This window comes from Chiloscyllium punctatum, chromosome 36 (genome assembly GCF_047496795.1).
Source record: "Chiloscyllium punctatum isolate Juve2018m chromosome 36, sChiPun1.3, whole genome shotgun sequence".
Classification (NCBI taxonomy): domain Eukaryota; kingdom Metazoa; phylum Chordata; class Chondrichthyes; order Orectolobiformes; family Hemiscylliidae; genus Chiloscyllium; species Chiloscyllium punctatum.
In genome coordinates this window covers 62082917-62099923 of record NC_092774.1, presented here as the reverse complement: position 1 = coordinate 62099923, position 17007 = coordinate 62082917, and the positions used below count along the sequence as shown (strand labels likewise).

Sequence of the window (17007 nt, the reverse complement as noted above, 5' to 3'; positions counted from 1 at the left end):
CTGAGTCGAGACGGATTGCCCAGTCCGTTTTTGGCTCCTATATTTAGCACACGGAGCCGCCAAAAGCAACCGTGCGGGGCGGTTATTTTCCCGGTCTCCCACCCAACCAGAAATTTTGGAATCGGCCATAATCGCCTCTGCCAAATTTGGTTTCAACCAGCCTGAATGGTCACCAGCCGTCTCTTATCTCTTCTGGAGGTCGTATTAGCCGGCCTGGTCTGAGTAATGCTCAAACGATGGAGAAAACAATAAAATCAGCCAGTGGCGTATAGCACTGGTGAAATCAAGTTAAGACCAAAGATTAAATTGATGGTAAAAACACTGATAAGACCAGACTAAAACAACCACAAAACAATTTAAAATCACCTTCCCGGCAAGAGCTTCCTCATACAGTCCGTTACCAGGGGGAACCACGTGGAGGTTCGACCTTACTTTGTGATCGACAAAATACGTATAAACGAATCACAAAGGTGACTATGCAGGCACTGGTCGGAGACCAACAACCTGAAAAACACTGTAGTCACATCCCCCAAGAGAGGGGATAAGAGAGTCATAGTTACTCCCGCCGTTTACCCACGCTTCATTAAATTTTTGCACTTTGATATTCAGAACACTGTGCAGAAATCACATTGCGTCAACACCGACCTGCGGCCTTCGCGATGCTTTATTTTAATTAAACAGACGGATTCCCCTGGCCCGCACCAGTTCTACGTCAGCTGCTAGGCGCCGGCCAAGGCCACCCGTCTGCCATGGAAGGATGACGGGCACCGCAGCTGGGGCGATCCACAGGAAGGGCCCTCTGGCACCAGCTCGGCGTGGCTCGACCCGACTCGGCGGCAGGACGTGGTTGGGGCGCAATGAGGACATTACACCCCGGTTGACAGACCCACCGGGAGCATGGCAAGCCCGCTTGCCACACGTGGTTCCACGCACCCCCCGAGGGGGGCGGGAGGGCTGCGGCGGGAGGGGGCGGCAGTGGTCGCTTCCCTCGACTCCGGGGGTGCGGCGAAGGATATTGCCTGGTGGCTATAACACTCGCTACAAGGAGCAGCGAGCCACCTTCCAAAGCAACCGGCCTTCCCAGCCGACCCAAAGCCAGTTGTGGCACACCACCAGTGGAAGAAATGCGCCCGGCGACAGCCCTGCCCATGCCGGGAGCGGTCCCAGCAGAGGAGATCCGCCAGACCCCAACGTGACCAACTGGAGCCGCCGAGTTGAATCCTCCAGACAGACTGCGCGGGCCACACCCGTTTACCTCTTTACGGTTTCACACCCTCTTGAACTCTCTCTTCAAAATTCTTTTCAACTTTCCCTTATGGTACTTGTTGACTATCGGTCTCGTGCCAGTATTTAGCCTTAGATGGAGTTTACCACCCGCTTTGGGCTGCATTCACAACCAACCCGACTCCAAGAAGAGACAGTCTCGACGAGCCTCGCACCGCCACTAGCCTCACACCGTCCTCAGGCTAGGCCTCGATCAGGAGGACTGGGGCGTCTGGGCACCGTCAGAGAAAGCGCTTCTATACGCCACACATCCCTCGCCCGTCAGGCAAGCGGGGATTCGGCGCTGGGCTCTTCCCTGTTCACTCGCAGTCACTAAGGGAATCCTGGTTAGTTTCTTTTCCACCGCTTAGTAATGTGCTTAAATTCAGCGGGTTGTCACGTCTAATCTGAGGTTGTACCCAGAGTCAGAGGATGACCAGGCCGCACCGCCAGCGTGCACGCCCCCACCTCTTAGTGGGCCGGCAACGTCTCACCGCGGGGGGGGGGGGGGGGGGTTGGCCGACGCCGTGACGGTCAGAGAGCCAGCCACTCGCACATCGCTCACCACCATTGCCAGCAATGGTGTCAACGAGTGGCCGCCCCTGCCACCAATGACGCGCGGGGACGAGCTTGGCGCAAATTCACGGGACCGGAGACCCTCCCCCATCCACGGCGGGAGGCGAATCTCCGAAGTGCCGGCAGCTTACTCGAGCGGAAGGGTCAGCCCGATTCCTTCCTTGCCAGAGGCCCGGGCACGATGGTGACGACTCGCCGCCCAGGACGTGTGAGGTGCCAGCCAACAGAGACTGCCCGATGGTCAGAGAGAGGGAGAGAGAAGTGCTGAGACACAAGTGGCGAACGGTCGCACAGGCACGACACTCACATCGATCTCCAGCCACGGAATGGCACGGCCTTCAGTGGGGCCGGCGGGCGACATCGCTCCTGAACTCAGCGGCCCCGAGCCGGACGAGTTGAGGAAGGCACGCTGACGGTGACAGGGTACGGAATACACCGTAGTGGCCTTCTGGCGACTTGGCCCCCGATAGCCCGACGTTCCGCCGTCCTCCCGATGGTTGGCCGGCGGCATGATAGGTGTGCCTGCACGGTGACCGTGCACACACCACGGCCGCCAACCCCTCCGTGCCTCCCGAGACCGGTGGCAGGACCGAGCAGAAACTGCGGACTGAACGGGAGAGCCAAGAGCCAGCGATCCACGCGTGTGCGACCGTCGAAGTCACAGCGTTCGACGAAAACCTCCTCCCTCGGCCAGGCACTCGGCGCCAGCAGGGGAGACAGGATCAGACGCCCCACCGGCCACTTAAGGCCGAGGACGAACCAGGAGACGGGCGGCTGCAGCAGCGGGCGGCCTGCAGCTCCCAGACACGGTCTGTGCCTCTCAACACTCTCAATCGATCAACCATCGAGTCGGGTCAGCGTGTCGAACCGGCGAGCTCCACGGTGAGGCCGGTGGCACACCAGCACCGGACCTCTGCGGCTCCCTTCACTCTTTCCACTGCCAGCCAACCGAGAGACGGACCCAATGCAGACGTGCAGAGCCCAGGCAGACCACACAGGAGACTCAACATTTTGAGGCAGCTCCGTGTCCCAATGACGAAGCGGTGCACATCGCCGTGTAAACCACCGACGGCCATTCTGGGACCGGTGACAGCCGTACTGGCCCCACTGCCACGACACAGACGGACGCCAGGCCGTGCTCCCCGGCGGGGGATGGCGTCGAGCCTGACGAACTGAATGTGCAGGGTGCGGGGAAAGGCCAAGTGCTCTGACGCCGGAGGGCTCAGGAGTATGACCTTAGGGGGACAAAGAGGACGGGTCCTCTGCAACACCCCAGCCGCGCTCTCGCCAACCAAGGCGAGTGCGATTGATTGCCAAACGGCCCTCAGACAGACGTGGCCCCAGGAAGAACCCGGGGCCGCAAAGTGCGTTCAAAGTGTCGATGATCAATGTGCCCTGCAATTCACATTAATTCTCGCAGCTCGATGCGTTCTTCATCGACGCACGAGCCGAGTGATCCACCGTTAAGAGTTGTCTGAGTTTGTTTTCGGTCTCTCCCTCGCCAGAGGAAAGCGACCCGAACCGCACATACACTCCCCACCTTAGCAGCACCCACCTGCACGCCGGCGTGCGGGCGGAGCAGGGTGGCGTGAAGCTGTGGGGAGCACCAGCCTGGTGCGGCCCGCGGAGACATACGTCTACGGAAAAAAAAATACTGGGTGCCCAAGAGGCGATGCATATCGGCACGCACCGCAGCGACGGAGGCAGATTCTCCGCCACCATGTCGCCCGCCGAGTGTCACGAGGCATGCAGCAGCTTTGCCCTCGGAAAAGCAGAGGCGGAAACGGGACCAGCAATCGGTTCGGCAGCGTCACTGACCCGTGCACGTGGCGGATTGTCGGCGAGCGGACCACTGCGAGGAGTCGGGGGCTGCAATAGCCAGAGCTGACGGCCGCCCGGCCCGGCCACTGCCAAGGTGGGCTAGGAAACTCTGCAACGTGGGCTGAGAAAGAGGATAGATGGGGGAACACAGGGATCGAGAGCAGAGGGTGTGGGGGAGAGAGAAAATGCATGGGGAGTCAGAAGATGGGAAGAGGGACTGGACAGGGGTGCAGAGGGTGGGGGTGAGAGAAAGAAAGAGAGAGAGAAAATGGACGGTGTGCCGGGGGTGGCGAGGGAATGGACAAGGGTGCTGTGGGTGGCACGGGGGAATGGAGAGGGCGGAGCCATGAATGGCGGGGGAGAATGGATGGAGGTGCTGTGGGTGCTACAGGGGAGAATGGGCAGGTTGTGCCGTGGTTGGTGGGCGAGAATGGACAGGGGATGCAGTGTGTGGTGAGGAGAATGGACAGGGGCGCTGTGTGTGGCAAGGAGAATGGTCAGGGGATGCTGTGGGTGGCAGGAAGAATGGACTGGGTGCTGTGGGTGGCAGGGAGAATGGACAGGGGGTACTGTGGGTGGCGAGTAGAATGTAAGGGGATGCTGTGGGTGACGGGGAGAATGGGACAGTGGCACTGTGGTTGGCAGGGGTTAAGGCCAGAGGCACTGTGGTGGTGGAGGAATGGACAGGTGGTGCTGTGGGGATGTTTGGGTGTTGGAGGCAGATGGTGGTGGTGAAAGCATCCCACTGACTCCCAGCATCCCCTTCTCTGCACGCATGCAGTGCACATTATTATGAGTCTGGATGGGATGCTGTTTGGAGGGTCACTGTTGACTCGATGGGCCAAATGGCCTGCTCCCACACTGTAAGGATTCTATAATTAGGAGAGCTTTCAAACCAACAACTTCTAATTGGTGAAGTAAAAGACCAGGAGCCAATCTTTAAGCAGTTTTCCATTTTTTCACTCAAATTGCCCTTTCAATTGAATTCCTTGAATTTAATGTGTTCTGTTGTAGTTTAATTATGATCCATGAAAAGCAACATCCAGTCACATCCAAGGGCAGAACCAACTCAACTGACTGAACAAGTGTAACAACTCTTCTGTATGCACTTTAGATGTGACATCCTCTCCCTCGCTCTCTCTGTTGACCCAATGGGATTACCAGGGCTAGAATTACCACTCTCAAAATATAATTGCTGATCTACTGTTTGCTTCTGCTGCTTAACATAAGGATTTAAAAGCTGCAACCCGGATCTCACACAAAGCACAATAACAGACTGTTCACTTGCGCCTGCGCAGAGATAAAATTTCATTTGGAATAGATCACAAAATAATAACAGGTGCCAATCCCACAACTCTGTGTTACACATGGAGGGAGGGGAGGGGAAGTAAAGTGTTTTACTCTCAGATGTTAGAGGGCATCTTCAAAGTTTCAGCCAGCGGGAAGTTAAAATTAAACCGTGTGCTGTTTTCTGTTATAAAAACTCAAACCACATGGATTTGGAGGGATTAAAAAATGAAGGAAGGGGAGCTTGCAAAGTTTCCAAGCCCCCACAACACCCACACACAATTCCCTCTGTTTAGCTGGAGACAGTGCTGCCCCCCACCCCCCGCCTCTGTTTAGGAGTAAACTCTGGAAAGGTGGTGGTTTTGATAGTGAGGAGGATGGTCTCCGGCTACAGTTTGATACCAATCAGCTGGTAAATGGGGCAGAGAGATAGTATTTAATCTCCAGGCATTCTGGGAAATGTAACAATGGAGGAAATTAATCAATAAATAGTAGGTCCCTACAGAGTGCTGAGGAACAAATTAACCTTGCTGTCCAAGTCCAAATAAAACTAGGGAGTGAGGAAGACATAGATTTGTATTTTTTTCATACAGAGGGTGGTGCGTGTGTGGAATGGGCTGCCAGAGAAAGTGATGGAAGCTGGTACCATGATAACATTTAAAAGGCATCTGGTTGGGTATATGTATTGGAAGGGTTGGGAGAGATATGGGTCAAATACTGGCAAATGGGTCACGAGATTAATTTAGGGTATCCAGTCAGCATGGGTGAGCTGGACTGCAGAGTCTGTTTCTGTGCTGTATGACTTTACCCGCCTAATTCAATGCAAGTTTCAGCAACATGTCTGCAGCTTTATGCTTTTAGACATTAACAATGTTTCTGAATATATCATTTCAGCTGTTCTCAATTTTAAAATCAGCCATTTCTTGTGCACCCCTGTCTTCCAGGTTGATTCATCACCATCCATTCTCTCTCTTCCCCGAGAAGGGTTTGATACAGCAATCAAAGAGCGCTCGAGATACGAGAAAGGATGGGGGGTGGGGTGGGGAATGGACAGGGGCACAGAGGCTGGGGTAGAAGAGAGAGAGAGAGAATGGATAGGGGAGCAAAGGGTAGGGGGAGAGAGAGAGAGAAAATGGACAGGGGACAGAGAGTGGAGGGGAGGAGAAAGACTTGGGGACAGAGAATGGGGGACAGAAAATGAGGGGGAGAGAGAGAATGGCTGGCAGAGAGATCTGGTGAGTGCAGACTGTGAGGAGAGAGAGAATGCATGGGGACAGTGGGTTTGAAAGTGACAGCACAAATCCCACCTTACCCAGGAATGGTGTCAGTGTTCCATGAACTGGAACCCACTCCATCAACAGCAAACTTGGGGGCAATTGTTTCTCAATAGACACATTGCTAAGACGGTAGATTCATATAATCCCTCCGGGCCATTCGGCCCATAAAATTCAGACTGACCTACCAACCACCCACTTTCCCCACCCTAGGTTGCAGATCCCAGGACACTTCAGCATGGCCAATCCACCCTTAACTTCAGATGGTTAGACTCTCGGAGGAAACTGGAGCACCCAGAGTTCACCCACGCAGACACAAAGGTGAGAACATGCCAAAGTCCACACAGAGAGCCTCATAAGAGTGAAATTGAACCCAAGTCCGTGGTACTGTGAGGCAGTGGTGCTAACCACAGAACCACCATGCCACCCAGACATTTGGAGCTCTGATTTGTCATGAGCCTTCAGCAGAGGCTCTCTCCTCCTGACATTGTTAGACCACGCCTTCTGCAACTTCCCTTTCTATTTCTCCAGCCCTGAGCACACCGGTTCCCAAATGCTGGCGCCAGGCAGACACTGATGCAATCTGGTATTCTGCTTCCAACTGCAGAGAATGGTGAAAATCCCTGCCAGTATTCTTTCCCTGACCACCACTGCCCCCTCCCCAACATTGTTCTTACTCCCACCACGTAGCCAGTTAGCTGCTCGCTCGTGCAGACCTCTCTCAGATCCCCTTTATCTGTCTGACCTGTGCTGACACCCTCCTGACCCTGTCCACTGACCCAGTCAGAAGGCTTTGTCTGTAGAGGAATGACCATCTCCCAGAATAGAGTGTCCAGTTAACTTTCCCCTTTTCCCCCAACGTGTCTGCAGCCCGGCTTCCAGCTGCATCTTTCTGAGCCGAAGGTCCTCCAGCCTGTGTTTGCCCTGGATCACAGCATCCAGAGCATCTCAACTTCTGCAAATCGAAAGACAAGCCCAATCCTTGGAAGAGAAGGGGAGAAACATCACAGACATGAACGGAAAATCATTGTAGTGCGATCACTTCCCTTAAGTATGAATAGCGGTTGCCAGTTGTCCGTGAGCTTGTGACCTAATGGTAGCGCATCTGACTCCAGATCAGAAGGTTGCGTGTTCAAATCGCGTCAGGCTCACTATAATCAACTACTTACATTTCAAATCAAGAAAGGAGTACGTTCTTTCCGTTTCTCGGTGGTGTCAAATCTTCTTTGCGGAAACTTTCGATCACACGTGAATCTTTGCTGTCAGTTTGATTTGTGAACACTGTGTCAGGGAGGTGGTGTACCCATTGTTTGGGGAAATGCTCAGCTCCCCGCAATGTGAGAAGTCAAACACAGACTGTTCATCGCGGGATTTAAACACAGCCGGTTGGTTCAGTAGGTGGCCGCGGGGTGTGAAAAACATGATACCGATGTTTTTACAACATAATCTAGAGATTGCCATCCAGGTTTTAGTCACATCAAACTGCCACGTAATGATGTTATGGCCTCAGTAAACTATAATAACGTGAAGATCGCTGGGACGATTTTCTGCATCCGACTGCAATATAAACACAGATCATTGTTTCCAGTTTTGGTGGAACAAAAGACATCGTATTGGTCGATAATTACAGTTAGTGCAAACACAGCTAGCCAACAATAATATTAATCCTGTTCACTTCAATGGCCAAATTTCAATTCAGAAACCAAGTGCACTCGGCTGCTTGTAACATAGACAACATGACAAAATGACCCTTAGGAGGAAAAATGGGACATTGAGGAGGAGTGAAATGTTTGCTTTTGGTCACCTCCCTAACCCATTGATACCATGTGGTTGGAGGGTCCAAAAGCATAAGTTGAGGTGTTTTCCAACAAGTGTCGGGTAGCAAGAATTTGGCAGTTGAGGAGGCCCAGGACTTGTATGTCCTCAGTGGAATGGGAGGGGGAGTTAAAGTGTTCCGCCACAGGGCGGTGTGTCAGTTAGATTTAGAGTCCCAGAGTTGTTCCCTGAAATGTTCCGCTAATTGGCTTTCAGTTTCCCCAATGTGGATGAGACCATATTGCGAGCAATGGACATAATCTTATAAATAGATTGCATAAATCTTAGCCTGCCAGAGTTTTTTTCTTCAATTAAATTAAAGAATTTTTTTATTTAATTGGATGACTGCATGAAACGGTTTGTTGGTCAGATTTGAATCATCACACCCAAATGAGACGATGCCATGAATATCAGTGAACTGCTCTTTTTGTTAAAAACCACAAGTTCTTGATTTATTTTCACAACTTACTGGTATTCACACCTGCACATTCAATGTCAAACTCTGACATCAGAAATTAAATTACAGCATTAATTTTGACTTACAATATTCGAACAAACAAATTAATAGCACATAGTGAATAAATACCGAGTCTGATTAATATGAAATTAAATTTGACTAAAAAAATATAAAATGAAGATGGGAGATAAGATATGGGGGAAGGGCAGAGGGCAAGAAATGCAGCATCATAGAAAGTGCTCCTCCAGAGAGTGCATTTTACCAACCACCACTGCTAAATATAAACACTCTGATATGATCCTCCGGTTTTAATGTAAACCATAGCCCCATACAGTAGGTACCATTTAAATGGAATATTGTGATCAGTTTTGGTCCCCTTGGTGTTCTGACTTCTGACTTCTTCAACTCTGGGTTTGTGTTGAACTTGATGGGATACTTTGTCCAACTCAGCATGTTTAAACAGTATCTCTCAGAGGGATTCATCTGAAACTTTTCAGGAGGTGAGCTCAACAAGATTGAACTATTCAAAGTTACTTGGACTCTATTTTAAACTTACATCAGGACCAGTAGTCAGAGACACGTACAGCATGGAAACAGACGTTTTGGTCCAACTTGTCCATGCTGACCTGATATGCTATATTAATCTACTTCCATTTGACAGATTAATCTACTCCCATTTGACAGCATCTGACCGATATACTCTGGCAGCTCACTTCATATATGTACCACCCTCTGATTGAAGAAGTTGTCCCTTTAATGTATTTCGCCTCTTACCCTAAACTTATGCCCTCTAGTTCTGGACTCCCCCACCCCAAGGAAAGGACATTGTCTATTACACTGTCCATGCCCCTCATGATTTTATAACCGCTTTTTGGTCACTTCTCCGCCTCCTTTGTTCCAGTGAAAACAGCCCCACGCTATTCAGCCTCTCCCTGTAGCTCAAACCCTCCAACCCCCAGCAACATTCCTGTAAATCGTTTCTCATGGAGAAGTGAACGTTTCAGTCCTGAAGAAGGGTTAATACCCAAAACGCTGACTACTCCACATCATGGTGCTGCCTGGCTTGCTGTATTCTCCCAACCTCCTGCTTGCCAACTTCGGGTTGCAATATGTAGTGGCTCAGTGATTACCACTGCAGCCTCACAGCGCCAGTGACCCAGGTTTGATTCCAGCCTTGGGTGGCTGTCTGTGAGGAACTTGTACTTTCTCCCAATATCTGAGTGAGTTTTCTCTGGGTGGTCCTGTTTTCTTCCATAAACCAAATTTGTGCAGGTCATGTGGATTGGCCATGCTGAATTGCCCATAGAGTTAGGTACATTAGTCAGAGGGAAATGGGTCTGGATGGGTTACTCTTCGGGGGGTTGGTGTGGACTTGTTGGGATGAATGGCCTGTTTCCGCACTGTAGCTAATCTCATCCAATACTTTTGTTACTAACGAATGGCAGAGTAGGCCAAATGGACTAACTTCTGCTCCGATGGTCTTGTGGTCTTAGGTTTCTCTGGATCATTTCATTGGCAATGTGCAGTCCCGGGCTCAATGAGCAGCAGTGTCCACTGAAGGCAAAGCTCATAGAATCATAGAACTCCCACAATGTGGAAACAAGTCCTTCAGCTGAATACATCTGCACTGATCTTCCGAAGACTAACCCAATCAGATCCATTTTCCTACCCTCCATAAATTGCACACAGAGCCCCAAGGGTGGAATTATTCCTGGGTTCCTGGTGCCATGAGGCAGCAGTGCTAACCGTGAGCCACCATGAGGTTGTAGTTGTTGGGGGGTGGGAGAGGCAATTGCAGTCCAGCAGAAACAAAAACAGCTTACCTACTCTCCCACTGCACCCACTGTCAGAACTGGCAGGAGGTTCAGTCCTGGGAGGTGACTGAAGGCATCATCAATGGTAGGATCTGATTGCTGGGAGCGCTGGTGCCCCCGCTGGTGCTTCCGCAAGTTTTAGGAAAACATGAACCTCTTCCCACAATCGGGCCAGTGGGAGGGCATCACTCCGTAGTTTTTCTGTGCTGCAGTGTGTAGTGGCTCGTTGAAATAATGTTGTGATGCAGCTTCGTTTGTGGGTGTTGGGATGATTGCTTCTGTGGTTAAGTATTTGGTTTGTGTGTGTTGTTTTTCTGTAGATGCTGGTGTTTCAGTAGGGCGGAGGAATTGCTGAAGGCCTTCCCGCAGTTAGGGCAGTAGAATGGCCTCCCCCCTCCGCCACTGACCCCCCCAACACCCCCGTGCGGACCAGCTGGTGATTCAGCAGTGTGGAGGAGCGGGTAAACACCTTCCCACTTTCGGGGCAGGAGAACGGCTTCTCCCCGGTATGGATGGACTGGTGCCTCAGCAGGGCAGAGGAATTGCTGAAGGCCTTCCTGCACATAGGGCAACTGAACGACCTCTCCCCCATGCGGGCACACCAATGGGCCAGTACGTCGGAGGAAAGAACAATGCCCCTCCTGCAGTTGGGGCAGAAGAATGGCCTCTCAGTGTGGACCCACTGGTGCCTCAGCAGGTGGAAGAACTGCTGAAGGCCATCTCACACTTGGGGCCGGAGAACAGCCTTCCCTGGTGTGGACCAACTGGTGCGTCAGCAGGGCAGAGGAATCACTGAAGGTCTTCCCACACTCAGGGGAACAGAAGAGCTTCTTCCCCTCTGTGGGCCCTTTGGTGCTTCAGACCCCTTAAAAAATTTCACAATATCCTTCTGATAGGAGGGAAATCAGAATTGCACACATTATTCCAAATGTGGTCTAACCAAAGTCCTGTAAACCCACAACATAACTTCCCAACTCCAACACTCAGTCAGAGGATTGCGAAAGCTTTCAAAACCCACAAAAAACAAACAGGAAAGAATGGAGAGACAAACCAAATTTTTGAGAGTGAGCTTGGAAGCATCAATGAGAAATCGGCGGAATGGGTGTATTGGTGACGCGTTCTCTTTAAATACATTATATACGTATTCCTCTTGTGCTCTTCGTAGTTTCTCTGTGCTGCAGTGTGTAGTTATTCGTTGAAATAATGTCCTGATGCAGCTTCGTTTGTGGGTGTTGGGATGATTGCTTCTGTAGTTAAGTATTTGGTTTGTGTGTGTTGTTTTTCTGTAGATGCTAGTTTGAAGTTCCCCATTGACTGTTCGCTCTACTGTGACATCTAAGAATGGCAGTTTATTGTTGTTCTCCACCTTTTCAAACCAGGAGCCCCCCTCAGACCATAGTCTCAATACTTGGAACACCAATATACAGACGAGTCAAAGGCCTACACTGAGGACTAAAACACCAAGTGGAAGATTCATTCCACTCCATTTACTCCATCCAAGAAATCCTGAACCCCAAAGGCACTAAGATAGAAGAGAATGGAATAATGTTGTCCTTTGACGTAACAGCCCGGTTCACATCCATTAACATCAACATGGCCAAAGAAAACTGAAGACACTACTTGAAGAACCAAAGACACAAACACAGAAACAACTTCAGCAGCAAAGATAACACTGTCAACCTCGTGGTTACCACCCACTTTATATTCAGTAACAAGCCCTACAAACAAATCAACGAAATACCCATGAAACACTTCTGTCATCAGAAAACGAAACAAATTAGAGGAAACCTACAACACCATCAACAATATCCTTACTGGCATAAAATTCACAAAAGAGGAGAACAACAACAAAGTGCCATTTCTGGATGTCACAGTAGAGCGAACAGTCAATGGTAAATTCAAAACAGCCTCTGCAGGAAAACACCACACGCAAACTAAGTACTTAGCTACAGAAGTAATCATCCCTACACATACAAACAAATCTGAACGAGGACACTATTTCAACGAGCCACTACACACTGCAGCAGCCTGGAACTACGAAGAGCAATAAGTAACTGTACAGCGCATTTAAGGAGAATGGGTAGCCAAAAAGCATACTGAAAATTGCTTCCCTGACCGGGAATTGAACACTGGCCGCAGCGGTGGAAGCACTGAATCCTAACCACTAGACCACGAGGGAGGTATGCATGGTATATGTCAACTCTACTGAAAATTGCTTCCCTGCCCGGAAATCGAACACGGGTCACGGTAGTGAGAAGGCTTCCACCAAAGTCATTTCTTGTATCCATTGCTCCTGATGCGGTCTCCTCGACATTGGGGAGACTGGAGACTCCTCGCAGTGTCAAGTCACAGCGCTTGAGGGAACATCTCCAGGACACCCGCAACAATCAACCCCATCGCCCTGTGGCCGAACATTTCAACCTCCCCTCCCACTCTGCCAGGGACATGCAGGAACTGGGCATCCTCCATCGCCGCTCCCTCCCCACCCGATGCCTGGAGGAAGAACGCCCCAACTTCTGCCTCGGATACATTCAACCCCAGGACATCAATGTGGACTGCACCAGTTCCCTCATTTCCCCTCCCCCCACCTTACCGCAGTTCCAACCTTCCAGCTCAGCGCTGTCCTCAGGAGCTGTCTTACCTGCCAATCTCCCTTCCCACCTATCCGCTCCACCCTACTCTCTGACCTGTCACTTCCGTCCCCACCCCCATTCACCAATTGTACTCTTTGCTACTTTCGGCCCAGCACCCCCCCCCCCGCCCCCCCAATTTATCTCGCCACCCCGGAAGCGTCCTGCCTCTATTCCTGATGAAGGGATTTTCCCCGAAACTTCGATTTTCCTGCTCCTCGGAAGCTGCCTGACCTGCTGTGCTTTTCCAGCACCACTCTGATCTAAACTCTGGTTTCCAGCCTCTGCAGTCCTCACTTTTGCCTACCCAATAAACCCAGTGTGCCGATTTCACATCCACAAACTGACACAAGTAGACTCAACGTCTACAGAAACCCTAGCACATTACTTCACATTAAAGACATCTGTGAAATGATGTCCAGACAACTCAACCCTCTCAGCATCATTGTTGCCCACAAACCTACCAACACACTTCAACAGCGGCAAATGAACCTTAAATACCCGAGACAAACAACCAGCAAAGGAATGTTATTTACAAAATAACATACAAGGAAATATATACATGAACTCTGCCACACAGTTTTCTGTGGCAAGAAATGCTGGGATGAGATAAGGAAGATTTATTTTAGCCAAAACGAATCGGCATTGACTGGACAGCCATTTAAAATCAACGCAGTCTGCCCAGGATGGAAGACCCGAAGGGATGTACAGTTTTCTTATTTCCTGAAGATTTACAAAGCTGAGACTGGGTTGTGGTGTTTGTTCCCTTTCCATTCCCAGGAGCCGCAGTGGTTGGGGCGGTGAGTTGGGAAAGTGAAATGTGCCCATAAGCAGCGTGTGGGACTATTTCAGCTTCCTCTCCTCTGACAGCGCTGTGACTTGACTCTGATGTTCTCAGGGACACTTACTGACGCGACACAGTGAAAAGAGTCTCATTCCCGCAGTTCGGGAATTCAAACCGTATGCCGGCTTCAGGACAATGAGAAAGATTAATTGGGGTGTGTGAAGAAGCTGTGAGCTGCATTTCAAACAGGTAGGTGGAGTCAGATGCGTCATCCATTGCGCCCCTGGCACTGTGCGGACCTGACACCGCCATGCTGCAGAGTTCTGACGTTAACACGGACATGCGCAGCAATGGGAACATTCACAAGAGGAACAGCCAAAGATAATCACCGTCACTGCTTCCCTTCCATAATCCCAACTTTGTGAAGCAGTATCTTTCACTGACAAATAAAACACCTTTGTCCTCAGGTGCCTGCTTAACTTCGATTACGACTGCACGCCCCTCACTGTTCGATCTCATTTCCAAACTCTTGGCTCATCGCCTCAAAAGCAGCTCTGTGGGTATCTGCTTGTTCCACCCTGACAGGCAGTGGGCTACAGATTCCCGACCAGTCCCAATGTGATTGAAATACTTCAACCCCTCCACTGATTTGCATCTTTAAAAAAACCGTGGAGCAATCTCCCTTTCTTTTTGACGTCTTTTCTCAACTGTAGTCGGCAGGGTTCACACCTGCGTGGGGAAACCGCAATGGATTTCATGTCCATCGCATTCACCACTCGGCCCATCAATACAGAACCACACTGACAGCTTCATTTCCCAGATCTCTCTGCCTGTGGAGCTGAGAAAAAGTGAATCCTTGCAGAGTTTGTTTGAATTCAATCACTTCTCAGGTTTCGAAAGGGTTAAATATCTGCAAATGGCGAGTCTGCGTGTTTCATCCCAAAAGATGAAATGGACGGTCAGTTAAAAACAAAAACAGAAATTGCAGGAGCAACTCCGCAGGTCAGGCAGCATCTGTGGAAAGAGAATCAGAGACAACATTTCAGAACTCGTTTTTTTCCTCATCCAGGTCCAGCCAAACCTGCTGAGTTTCTCCAGCAGTTTCGCTTTCTGTCTCGAATTCTCAGCATCCGCAGTCATTTATGTTAGAAATTCAATCAATTCAGAAACCCCTTTGTGCTGCCTCAGTGGAATAGATTTCCGTTTGGGAAACATTTTCCTGACACCATTAAAAACGTGCACTTTCGCAGACAAGGAAGCGGTAGGAGCAAGAACTAGGAACACGCCGTCCCTGGGTGGTATCGAACCACCAACCTTTCGCTGAACAGCCGAACGCGCTGACCAATTGCGCCACAGAGACAGGTGCAAAAGCTGCTTGCACAGTGTCTTTGAGGAACCTACTAATCAATTCATAATTCAACCCGCCCCGCCCAAAATTACCATTGTCTTCTATCAGTTTTACTTTCCATAATAAAGCCTTGGACATTCATTCTGGAGACATGGGGACAGCCTGATCCCACCATCTGCAGGTACATCCATGTCACGAGGAACGAGCTCTCCACCACCGGGGCCATCGCCCTCCGAGCCTTTCAGTGTTTTGCCTCTTCCTGAATTTTCTCATTGGCGCCGAGCCGAGAAGGGGTTTGAATTCCTGATGTGCAGAGAATTCTTTCAATGTCTCGGGTCAGTTCAGGTCCCGAGAATATCAGAGTCAATCAGCCTCTTAAACAAGGGGATGGTGTCTGGACTGTCTCTGCTCAGTCCGTCAGTTCATCCTTCATTCTCCTCTAATTCCACTTCCCAAAGAGTTTCGAAAGATTCACAAAGCTGGAGACTGGGATTTCTGTTTTACTTCCTGAACATTTTTCCACCTGCTAACTGACGATATTTTGACAAAACCTCTTCCCCATTGTAACATTTGCATCATGTCCAGGGATGAGCAATTTCCAATCCCAAGTTTGGGAATGTTCTCTTTGGAGCAAAGAAGGTTAACTGGAGATTTCCAGGGGCTGTTGGCAATGATGGGAGAAGACGTGGTGTGAATGGGCAGGTTAATGATCAGAAGAACCTATTGCCACTGACTAGGGTCAGTTACCAGAGGACAGGGATTGAAGTTCTTTAATGGAAAGCAGCATTTGTGTCGAACAAACACAGCGAATACTGCAGAAAGCCAACGGGTCGAGCAGCATCCGTGGAAAGGGAAACAGAGCCGACGTTTTGAGTGTGCTACGGTTTTTGTTCAGAACTCAGTCTTTTGCCTCTTCCCGAAGTTGGTCCAGGTCTGTGTCTCAATTGGCAAACACATGGCAAGTGCAGTTCCGCAATGTGAAGTTATAGCCTTTGCTGTTTAAAAAAAAAAGCAGTGCATTGTTAAAATGATTATATATTGGAATGTGGAGAAAGTGAGGACTAGAGGTGAAAGTCGAAAAATGTGGCACTGGAAAAGCACAACAGGTCAGGCAGCATCTGAGGAACAGGACAGGGAACGTTTCGGGTACAAGTCCTTCATCAGGAATGATGTATGGATGTACTAAGGGGTCTCAGAGTCCCTCCACACCAGTCAATGCCAGCTGTCGGGCAGATGCAGCAGGCAATGAGCAAGGCAAGTGGTATATTATGAAGAGGAATTGAGTTCAGAAGTGGGGTCATTGAACATATTCAAGGCGAAGTTCATCTGAGTTTTGAACACCAAAGAAGTGGATGCTTATCGGGGGAGGTAAGAAAATGGTTTTAAGACCAGTACAGATCAGTCACAGAGTCAGACAGTACTGAACAGACCCTTCATCCAACGAGTCCATGCTGAGTATGTTCTCAAACTAAACTCGTCCCACCTACCAGTGTTTGGCCCATAACCCTTCCAACCTTTCGTATTCATGTACTTATCCAAATGTCTTTTGAACGTCGTAACTGTACGTGTATAAAATCATGAGGGGCATGGATAGGATTAATAAACAAAGTCGTTTCCTGGGGTGGGGGTGTCCAGAAGGAGAGGGCATGGGTTTCGCGTTAGAGGGGAAAGATACAAAAGAGATCTAAGGGGCAACTTTTTGACGCAGAGAATGGTACGTTTATTGAATGATCTGCCAGAGGAAGTGTTGAAGGCTAGTGCGATTGCAACATTTAAAAGGCATTTGGGTAGGTGTATGAATAGGAAGGGTTTGGAGGGATATGGGGCCATGTGCTGTCAGGTGGGACTAGATTGGGTTGTGATAGTTGGTCAGCATGGACAAGTTGGACCAAACAGTCTGTTTCTATGCTGTACATCTCTACCTCAATGTTCAACATA

At 50.0% G+C, this 17007-nt stretch overlaps 1 non-coding gene across 1 annotated transcript; it reads right to left on the bottom strand.

Moving 5' to 3' along the window:
• Positions 1–3157: 3157 nt before the first annotated feature.
• LOC140461161 (5.8S ribosomal RNA) lies at positions 3158–3311 on the bottom strand. Its single transcript, XR_011954483.1, has one exon. It is a non-coding gene; the product is annotated as a 5.8S ribosomal RNA (ribosomal RNA).
• Positions 3312–17007: the final 13696 nt, after the last annotated feature.